Source organism: Haliotis asinina, chromosome 10 (genome assembly GCF_037392515.1).
Source record: "Haliotis asinina isolate JCU_RB_2024 chromosome 10, JCU_Hal_asi_v2, whole genome shotgun sequence".
In the NCBI taxonomy this organism is placed as follows: domain Eukaryota; kingdom Metazoa; phylum Mollusca; class Gastropoda; order Lepetellida; family Haliotidae; genus Haliotis; species Haliotis asinina.
This window is the reverse complement of record NC_090289.1, coordinates 26,968,254-26,979,352: the sequence shown is the minus strand read 5'-3', so window position 1 is coordinate 26,979,352 and position 11,099 is coordinate 26,968,254.

The window sequence follows — 11,099 nt, the reverse complement described above, 5'->3', positions numbered from 1 at the left end:
TGGCATACTTGTCCACACCACAACATCCACCAATGCACCACCGGTACACATGAGTCACCACCATCACCTCCACCAATGCATGGCGCACAGCAACTGGCATATACGTGAGCACACCATCAGATCCACTAATGCATGGCACATCGCTACCGACATACAGGAGTACACCATGCATAACATCCACCAATCCATGACACACCAGCACCGGCATACATGAGTACAACACAACATCAACCAATCGATCGTCCACCAACACCGGGATACATGAATACACCACAACATCCACCAATGCTTGGGGAACCAAAAACCTCATACATGAGACACCACCATAACATCCACCAATGCATGGCGCACAGCAACTGGCATATACGTGAGCACACCATCACATCCACCAATGCATGGCACATCACCACCTTCATACATGAGTACACCACAACATCCACCAATAGATCCAGCGCTACCAGCATACATAAATACATCAAAATATCAACCAATGCATGGGGCACCACCACAGGTATACATAAGCCACAACCATCACATCCACCAATGCATGGACCACCGCCACCAACATGCATGAGTACATCACAACATCCACCAATACAAGGGGAACCACCACCGGCATAGATGAGCCACCACCATCACATCCAACAATGCATGGCGCACCACCACCGGCATACATGAGTACACCGCAACTTCCACCAATGCATAGGGCAACACGACCGGCATATATGAGTACACCGCAACATCCACCAATGCATAGGGCACCACCACCGGCACAAATAAGCCACCACCATTAAATCCAAAAAATACATGGCCCACCGCCAAAGGTATACATGAGCACACCACAACTTCGACCAATGCATGGTTCACCAACACCCTAATACATGAGACACCACCATCACCTCCACCAATGCATGGCGCACAGCCAGAATCAGAAAAGAGACATAACCATCACATCCACCAATGGATAGCACACCATCACTGACATACATGAGTACACCACAATCACATCAACCAATGCATGTCGCACCGCCACCGGCATATATGATTACACTACAACATCCAGCAATGCATAGGGTACCACCACCGGCATACATAAGCCACCACCATCACATCCACCAATGTATGGCGCACCGTAAACTGTATGCATAAGTAGAACACAACATCCACCAATGCATTGTGCACCGCCACCGGCAAAGATGAGAACACCACAACATCCACAAATGCATGCGGCACCACGACTGGCATACAAGAGTTCACCACAACATCCACCAATGCATCGTGTACCGCCACCGGCACACATGAGTACACCACAACATCCACCAATACATCGTGTACCGGTACCTCCATATATGGGTACAACACACCATCCACCACCACCAGCATTAATGAGCCACCACCATCACATTAACCAATGCATGGCGCACCGCCAACGGTATACATGGGTACACTACAACATCCACCAATACATCGGGCACCATCACCCTCATACATGAGACAGTACCATCACATCCACCAATGCATGGCACACCTCCACCGGCATAGATTAGTACACCACAACATCCACCAATGCATAGGGCACCAACACCGGCATACATATGCCACCACCATCACATCCACCAATGCATGGCACACCTCCACTGGCATACATGAGGACAGCAGAACATCCACCAATGCATGGCGCACCACCAACGGTATATTTGAGTACACTATAACATCCACCACTGCATGGGGCATCAAGGCCCTCGTACATGAGACACCACCATTGCAGTCACCAATGCATCGTCTACCGTCACCGGTATACATGAGACACCACCATCACATTCAGTAATTCATTGGGCACTGCCAGCCTCATACAAGAGACATAACCATAACTTCCACCAATGAATGGCACACTATCACTGACATAAGTACACAAGAACATCCACAAATGTATGTCGCACCACGACCACCTTCATATATGAGTACACCAAAACATCCACCAATGCATGGCGCACCATCTGCGGCATACATGAGTACACCACAACATCCACCAATGCATGGCACATCACCAAAGGCATACATGAGTACACCACAACATCAACCAATGGATCGTTCACAGCCATCGGCTTACATGAATACACCAAAACATCCACCAATGCATGGGACACCACCACAGGTATACATAAGAAACAATCATCACATGCACCAATGCATGGTGCATTGCCACCAGCATGCATGAGGAGACCACAACATCCACAAATGTATGTCGCACCACGACCACCGATTTATATGAATACACCACAACATCCACCAGTGCATGGGTCATCACCACGTCATACATGAAACACAACCATTACATCCAGCAGTGCATGGCACACAACCGTCGACATACATGAGTACATACGAACATTCAATAATGCATTTTGCACCTCCAAAGGCACACATAAACACACCACAACATCCACCAATGCATTGCGCACCGTCACCGGCATACATGAGTACACCACAACATCCACCAATGCATGTGGCGCCAACGCTATGATACATGAGACACAATCATCACATCCAACAGTCCATGGCACACAACCGTCGACATACATGAGTACATACCAAGATCCAATAATGCACTGTATGTACACCTCCAAACGCACACATGAGCACACCAGAACATCCACCAATGCATTGCGCAACGCCACCAGCATATATGAGTGCACCGCTACATCCACCAATGCAATGGTCACCACCACCCTCATACATATACAAGAGACACCACCATCAGATCCACCAATGCATGGCACACCGACACTGGCATCCACGAGCACACCACAACATCAACAAATGTATGGGACACCATCACAGTCATCCATAAGCCACCATCATCACATTCACCAATGAATGGCGCACCAAGAACTGTATACATGAGTAGAATACAACATCCACCAATGCATCGTGCACCGGCACCGGCATACATGAGTACACCGCAACATCCACCATTGCATGGTTCAACACCACCGGCATACATGAGACACCACCATCACTTTCACCAATGCATGGCTCACAGCAACTGGCATATACGTGAGCACACCATCACATCCACCAATGCATGGCACACCACTACCGACATACAGGAGTACACTACAACATCCAGCAATGCATGACGCACTGCCACTGGCATACATGAGCAGACCACAACATCCACAAATGTATGTCACACCACGACCACCGACATATATCAATACACCAAAACATTAACCAATGCATGGCGTACCACCACCGGCATACATGAGTACACCACAACATCCACCACTGCATGGGGCACGACCAAGATACACAAGAGTACACCACAAAATTCACTAATGGATGAAGCACCGCCACCGGCATGCATGAGTACACCACCATCACATCAACTTATTCATGGGGCACCCCCAGCCTTATAGAAGAGACATAACTATGATATCCACGAATGAATGGACACCACCACTGACATACATGAGTACACCACGATCATATCCACTAATGCATGTCGCACGGCCACTGGCATACATGAGCACACGACAACATCAACAAATGTATGGTACAAAAACGACCACCTTCATATATCAGTACACCACAACATCAACCAATGGATCGTCCACTGAAACCGGCATACATGAATACACCAAAACATCCACCAATGCATGGTTCACCACCACCGGCAGAGATTAGTACACCACAACATCAACCAATGCATATTGCACCAACACCTGCATACAGAAGCCACCACCATCACATCCACCAATGCATGGCACACCTCCACCGGCATACATGAGGACAGCACAACATCTACCAATGCATGGCGCACCACCACCGGTATACATGAGTACACCACAACATGAAAAAATGCATGGGGCACCACCACCGTCATACATGAGACACCACCATCACAGAGACCAATGCATGACACACCACCACTGGTATACATGAGTACACCACACCATCCATCAATGAATCGTCCACCGCCACCGACATACATAAATACACCAAAAGATCCAATAATGCATGGGGCACCACCACAGGTATACATAAGCCTTAACCAACACATCCACCAATGCATGGCCCACCGCCACCAGCATGCATGAGTACACCACAACATCCCCCAATGCATGGGGTACCACCACCCTCATACATGAGACACCACCATCACCTCCACCAGTGCACGGAGCACACATATACGTGAGCATGCTATCACATCCACCAATGCATGGCACACCGCCACCGACATACATCAGCACACCAAAACATCAACCAATGCATGGCACAATACAACCAGCATGCATGAGGACACCAGAACATCCACCAATGCATGGCACACCGCCACCGTCATACATGATAATACCGCAACATCCACTAATGCATGGGGCACCAACACAAGTATACATAAGCCACCACCACTACATCCACCAATGCATGGCGCACTGCCACCTGCGTTCATGAGCACACCACAACATCTACCAATGCATTGTGCACCACCACCAGCATACATGAGTACACCACAACATTCACAAATGCACCCGCCACCCTCACCCTCATACATATACACGAGATATCACCATCATATTCACCAATGCATGGCACACAGCCTCCGACATACATAAGTACACCACAACATCCACCATTGCATGGCGCACTGCCACCCGCATACATGAGTACATCCACCAATGCATGTGGCACCACCACCCTCATACATGAGACACCACCATCACATACACCAATGCATAGCGTACCACCACCGGCATACATGAGCACACCACAACATCCACCAATGCATCTGTACCACCATCGGTATAGATGCGACACCACCATCTCATCAACCAATGCATGGTGCATCACTACTGGCATACATGAGCACATCACAACATTCACCAATGCATAGCGCACCGCCACCAGCATAAAGATGTATATGTATGAAGATGGTGGTGGAACATGCATTGGTGGATGTTGTTTTGTACTCATGTATGCCAGTGTTGGTGCCCCATACCGGTGTTGTTGTGCCATCCATTGGCGGATGTGATCTTTATGTCTCATGTATGCCTGTGGTGGTGCCTCATGCATTGGTTGATGTGATGGTGGTGGCTTATGTATACCTGTGGTGGTGCCAAATGCATTGGTGGATGTTTTGGTGTCGTCATGTGTGCCGCTGGCGGTTCACAATGCATTTTTGGACGTTGTGGTGTCCTCATGTAAGCTGGAGGTGGTGCGCCATTCATTGGTGGATATTGTGGTTTGTTCATGTGTGCCTGTGGTGGTGCACCAAACATTGGTGAATGTTGGTATAAACTCATGTATGCCGGTGGTGGTGCCCCATGCATTCGTGGATGTTGCGGTGTACTTTTGTATGCCGTTGGTGGTGAGCCATGCATTGGTGGATCTTGTGGTGTATTCATGTATACCGGTGGCAGTGGACGATGCATTGGTGGATGTTGTGGTGTACTCATGTATGCCGGTTTTAGTGTGCCATGCATTGGTGGATGTGATGGTGGTGGCTTATGGATGACTATGGTGGTGCCCCATGCATTGGTGGATTTTGTGGTGTAGTCATGTAATCCGGTGTCGGTGAGCCATCCACTGGTGAATGTTTTGGTGTATGACGATGGTGGTGTTCCATGCACTGGTAGATGTTGTAGTGGTGGCTCAAGTATGCCGGTGGTGGTTCCCCATGCATTGGTGAATGTATGCCGGTGACGGTGTGCCCTGCATTGGGGTGTGTGATGGTGGTGTCTCATGTATGAGGGTGGTGGTGCCCCATGCATTGGTGGATGTGGCGCATTCATGTATACCGTTGGCGGTGCGCCATGCATTGGTGGATGTGTAGGTGGTGGCTTATGGATGTCTGTGGTGGTGAACCATGCATTGGTGGAAGTTGTGGTGTACTCATGTATGCTGGTTTCGGTGTCCCATCCATTGGTGAATGTTGTGGTGTATTCATGTATGAAGGTGGCGGTGTGTCATGCATTGGTGTATGTAATGGTTGTGTCTTATGTATGAGGGTGGTGGTGCCCCATGCTTTGGTGGATGTTGTGGTGTACTCATGTATGTCGATGGTTGTGTGCCATGCACTATTCGATGTGATGGTGGTGCCTCATGTATGATAGCGTTGGTGCTCCATGCATTGATGGATGTTGTAGTGTTCTCAAATATGCCGGTGGTGGTGAACCATGCATTGGTGAATGTTACGGTGCACTCATGTATGCCGGTGGCGGTGCGCCATGCATTGGTGGATGTGATGGTGGTGGCTTATGGATGTCTGTGGTGGTGCCCCATGCATTGGTGGCTGTTGTGGTGTACTCATGTATGCCGGTGGCGATACTCGATGCCATGGTGTATGTTGTGGTGTACTCATGTATGCCGTTGGCGGTGTGCCATGCATTGGTGGATGTGATGGTGGTATGTTGTTTATGCTGGTTGTGGTGGCTCATGCATTGGTGGAAGTTTCGGTGTACTCATGTATGCCGGTGACTGTGGACGATAAATTGGTGGATGTTGTGGTGTACTCATGTATCCCGGTGGTGTGCCATGCATTGGTGGATGTTGTGGTGGTGTCTTATGTATAAATGTAGTGGTGCCTCATGCATTGGTGGATGTTGTTTTATACTGATGTTTGACGGTGGTGGTGCCCATGCATTGGTTGATGTTGCAGTGTACTCACGTATACCGTTTTCGGTACACGATGCAATGGTGGATGTTTTGGTCTACTCATCTATGACAGTGGCAGTGTGCCATGCATTTGTGGATGTTGTGGTGTACTCATGTATGCCGGTTGTGGTGCAGCATGCATTGGTGCATGTGATGGTTGTGGCTCATGTATAGTGGTGGTGTTGAACCATGCATTGGTAGATGTTGTCGTGTATTGATGTGTGACAGTGGTGGTGCACCATTCTTTGGTGAATGTTGTTATGTACTTATGTATGTCAGTGGCGGTGCACCATATATTGGTGAATGTGATGGTGGTGTCTCATGTACATGTATGGGGGTGGTGGTAACCATTGCATTGATGGATGTTGTGTTGTGTTCATGTGTGTCAGCGGTGGTTTGCCATGCATTGGTGTATGTGATGGTTATGTCTCTTTTATGAGGCTGGCGGTGCCCCATGAATTTCTTAACGTGATGGTGGTGTCTCATGTATGCCGTTGGCAGTGCACGATGCATTGGTGGATGTTGTGGTTTGCTCATGTATATCGGAGGTCGTGTGCCATGTATTGGTGGATATGATTTTGGTGTCTCATGTATATGTTTGAGGGTGGTGGTTGCCCATGCATTTGTGAATGTGTATTCATGTATGAAAATGGCGGTGTGCCATGCATTGGTGTATGTGATGGTGGTGTTTCATGTATGAGGGTGGTGGTGCACCATGCATTTTTTCATGTTGTGGTGTACTCATGTATGCCGTTGGTGGTGAACCATGCATTGGTGGATCTTGTGTTGTACTAATCTATGCCGGTTACGATGGACGATGCATTAGTGGATGTTGTCGTGTACTGATGTATGCCGGTGACGGTGCGCTATGCATTTGTTGATGTGATGGTGGTGGCTTATGTATGCAGTTTTTGGTGCCCTATGCATTGGTGGATGTTGTGTTGTACTAATCTATGCCGGTTACGATGGACGATGCATTGGTGGATGTTGTGGTGTACTCATGTATGCCGGTGACGGTGCCTCATCCATTGGTGATTGTTGTTGTGTACTGATGTATGACGTTTTGATGCCCCATGCATCGGTGGATGTTGTCTTGTACTCATGTATGCCACAGACGGTGCGCCATGCATTGGTGGATGTTGTGGTGTACTCATATGTGTTGGTGGTCGTGGTGCGACATACATTTGTGGATGTTGTGGTCTGGTCGTGTATGCCGGTGGTGGTGCACCATGCATTGGTGGAGGTGTTGTACTCATGTATGCCGGTGTCGGTACATGATGCATTGGTGAATGTTGTACTCTACTCTACAGTTGGCGGTACGCCATGCGTTTGTGGATGTGATGGTGGTGGCCTATGGATGACTCTGTTGTTGAACCATGCTTTGGTCGATGTTGTGGTGTACTCATGTATGTCGGTGGTTATACACCATGCATTGGTGGATGTGATGGTGGTGTACTCATGTATGCCGGTTGTGGGTTGCCATGCATTGGTGCATGTTGTGGTGTACTCATGTATTCTTGAGAAGGTACCCCATGCATTTTTGGATGTTGTGGTGTACTCATGTACGCCAGTGGCGATGAACTGTGCATTGGTGGATGTGATGGTGGTGGTTCATATATATGGCGGTGGTAGTGAGCCATGCATTCTTGTATGTGATGGTGGTGTACTCATGGATGCTGGTGGCGGTTTGCCATGCATTGGTGTATGTGATGGTGGTGTCTTTTGTATGAGGGTGGTCTTGACCCATGCATTGGCTGATGCTGTGATGTATTCATGTATGTCGGTGGCGGTGAACGATCCATTGGTTGATATTGTGGTGTACACATGTATACCGTTGGTGCTGTGCCATGCATTGGTGGATGTTGTGGTGTACTCCTGTATGTCATTAGCGTTGTGTCATACATTGGTGGACGTAATGGTGTGGTCATGTATATGCCAGTGGCGGTGCGCCATGTATTGGTGGATTTGAAGGTGGTGTCTCATGTATGAGGGGGGTGGTGCCCCATGCATTCGTGAATGTTGTAGTGCACTCATGTATTCCCCAGGCGTCTCCATGCATTTGTTAATGTGATGGTTGTTTGTTACGGATGCCTGCGTTGGTGTCCCATGCATTGGTGGATGTTGTGGTGTACTCATGTATGTCGGTGGCGGTTGAAAATGCATTGGTCTATGTTGTGTTCTACTCATGTATGCCGGTTTCGGTGCCCCATCCATTGATGAATGTTGTGTTCTACTCATGCATGCCGGTGGTGTTGCGCCATGCATTGGTGGATGTTGTGTTGTGCTCATGTATGCTGGTGGCGGTACACAATGCATTGGTGGATTTGATGGTCGTGGCTTATGTATGCCGGTGGTGGTGCCCTATGCATTGATGGATGTTACGGTGTACTCATATATGCCGGTGGCAGTACCACATGCATTGTTGGATGTGATGGTGGTGTACTTATGTATGTGAGTGTTGGTGTGCCCTACATTTGTGGATGTGATGGTTATGTCTCTTGTATGAGGCTGGCGGTGTCACATGAATTAGTGGATGTGATAGTTGTGTCTCATGTATGCTGGTGGGGGTGAACGATGTATTGGTGGATGTTGTGGTGTACTCATGTATGGTGGTGGTGCTGTGCCATGCATTTGTGGATGTTGTGGTGTGTTAATGTATACCGGTGTTGGTGCCCCATGCCAGTGTTGTTGTGCCCTCCATTAGTGGAAGAACTGGTGGTGGCTCATGTGTGCCGGTGGCTGTGAACCATGCATTGGTGGATCTCGTGGTCTGCTAATGTCTGCAGGTGACGGTACACGATGCATGTATGCCGGTAAACTTGCTCCATTCTTGTATGTGATGGTGGTGGCTTATGTTTGCATGTGTTGGTGCCCTATGGATTGGTGGATGTTGCGGTGTACTAATGTATGCTGGTGTATGCATTGGTGGATGTTTTGATGTATTCATATACGCCGGTGTCGGTGGACGATGCGTTGATGGATGTTGTGGTGTACTCATGTATGCCGGTGATGGTGCGCCATGCATTGGTGGATGTTGTGGTGTACTCATGTATGCAGGTGATGTCGCGTCATGCATTGGTGGATGTTTTAGTGTACTTATGTATGTGATGGAGGTGGTTCATGTATGAGGGTGGTGGTGCCCCATGCATTTCTTCTTGTTGTGGTGTACTCATGGATGCCGGTGGTGGTGCCTATTGCATTGGTGGATGTTGTGGTGTGCTCATGTATGCCGGTGGCGGTACACGATGCAATGGTTAATGTTGTAGTATACTCATGTATACCGGTGGTGGTGCGCCATGGATTGGTTGATGTTTTGGTTTTTCATGTATACCGTTGGCGGTACACGATGCAGTGGTGGATGTTGTGGTGTACTCATGTGTGCCGGTGATGATGCGCCATGCATTGGTGGATGTTGTGGTGTACTCATGTATGCCAGTGGTTGTGGTACGACATACATTTTTGAATGTTGTGGTGTACTCATGTATGACGTGGTGGTGCCCCATACATTGGTGGATGTTGTGGTGTACTCATGTATTACGGTGACGGTGGACGATGCATTTTGTGGATGTTGTTGTGTACTCATGTATGCCGGTGGTGGTGCCTCATGGTGGATGTGATGGTTATGTCTCTTGTATGAGCCTGGCGGTGAATCATGAATTACTGAATGTGATGGTGGTGTCGCATGTATGCCGTTGGCGGTGGACGATGCATGCTAGTGGCGATGCACCATGCATTGGTGGATGTTGTGGTGTACTCATGTACACGGGTGGCCATGCATTGGCGGAGGTGATGGTGGTGACTTATGTACGCAGGTGTTGGTGCCCTATGCATTGGTGGATGTTGTGGTGTACTAATCTATGCCGGTGGTGGTGAACCTTGCATTGGTGGATGTTTTGGTGTATTCATGTATGCCGGTTTCTGTGGACGATCCATTGGTTGATGTTGTGGTGTACTCATATATGCCAGTGGTCGTTTTGTGCCATACATTTGTGGATGTTGTGGTGTTCTCATGTATGCCAGTGGCGGTGCGACATGCATTTGTGGATGTGATGGTGGTGTACACATGTCTGTCAGTGATGGTGTACCATTCATTGGTGGATGTGATGGTTATGTCTCTTCTATGAGGCTAGCGGTGCCCCATGAATTAGTGGATGTGATGGTGGTGTCTCATGTAGGTCGGTGGTTGTACATAATGCATTGGTTGATGTTGTGGTCTATTCATGTGTGACGGTGGTGGTACCACATGCGTTGGTAGATGTTTCGGTGTACTCATGTATGCCAGTGGCGGTACCCCATGCCGATGGTGGTACGCCGTGTATTGGTGGATGTGATGGTGGTGTCTCTTGTATGAGGTTGGTGGTGCTCCATGAATTGGTGGATGTTGTGGTGTACTCATGTATGCCAGTGGCGGTGCACCATGGATTTGTGGATGTGATGGTGGTGGCTCA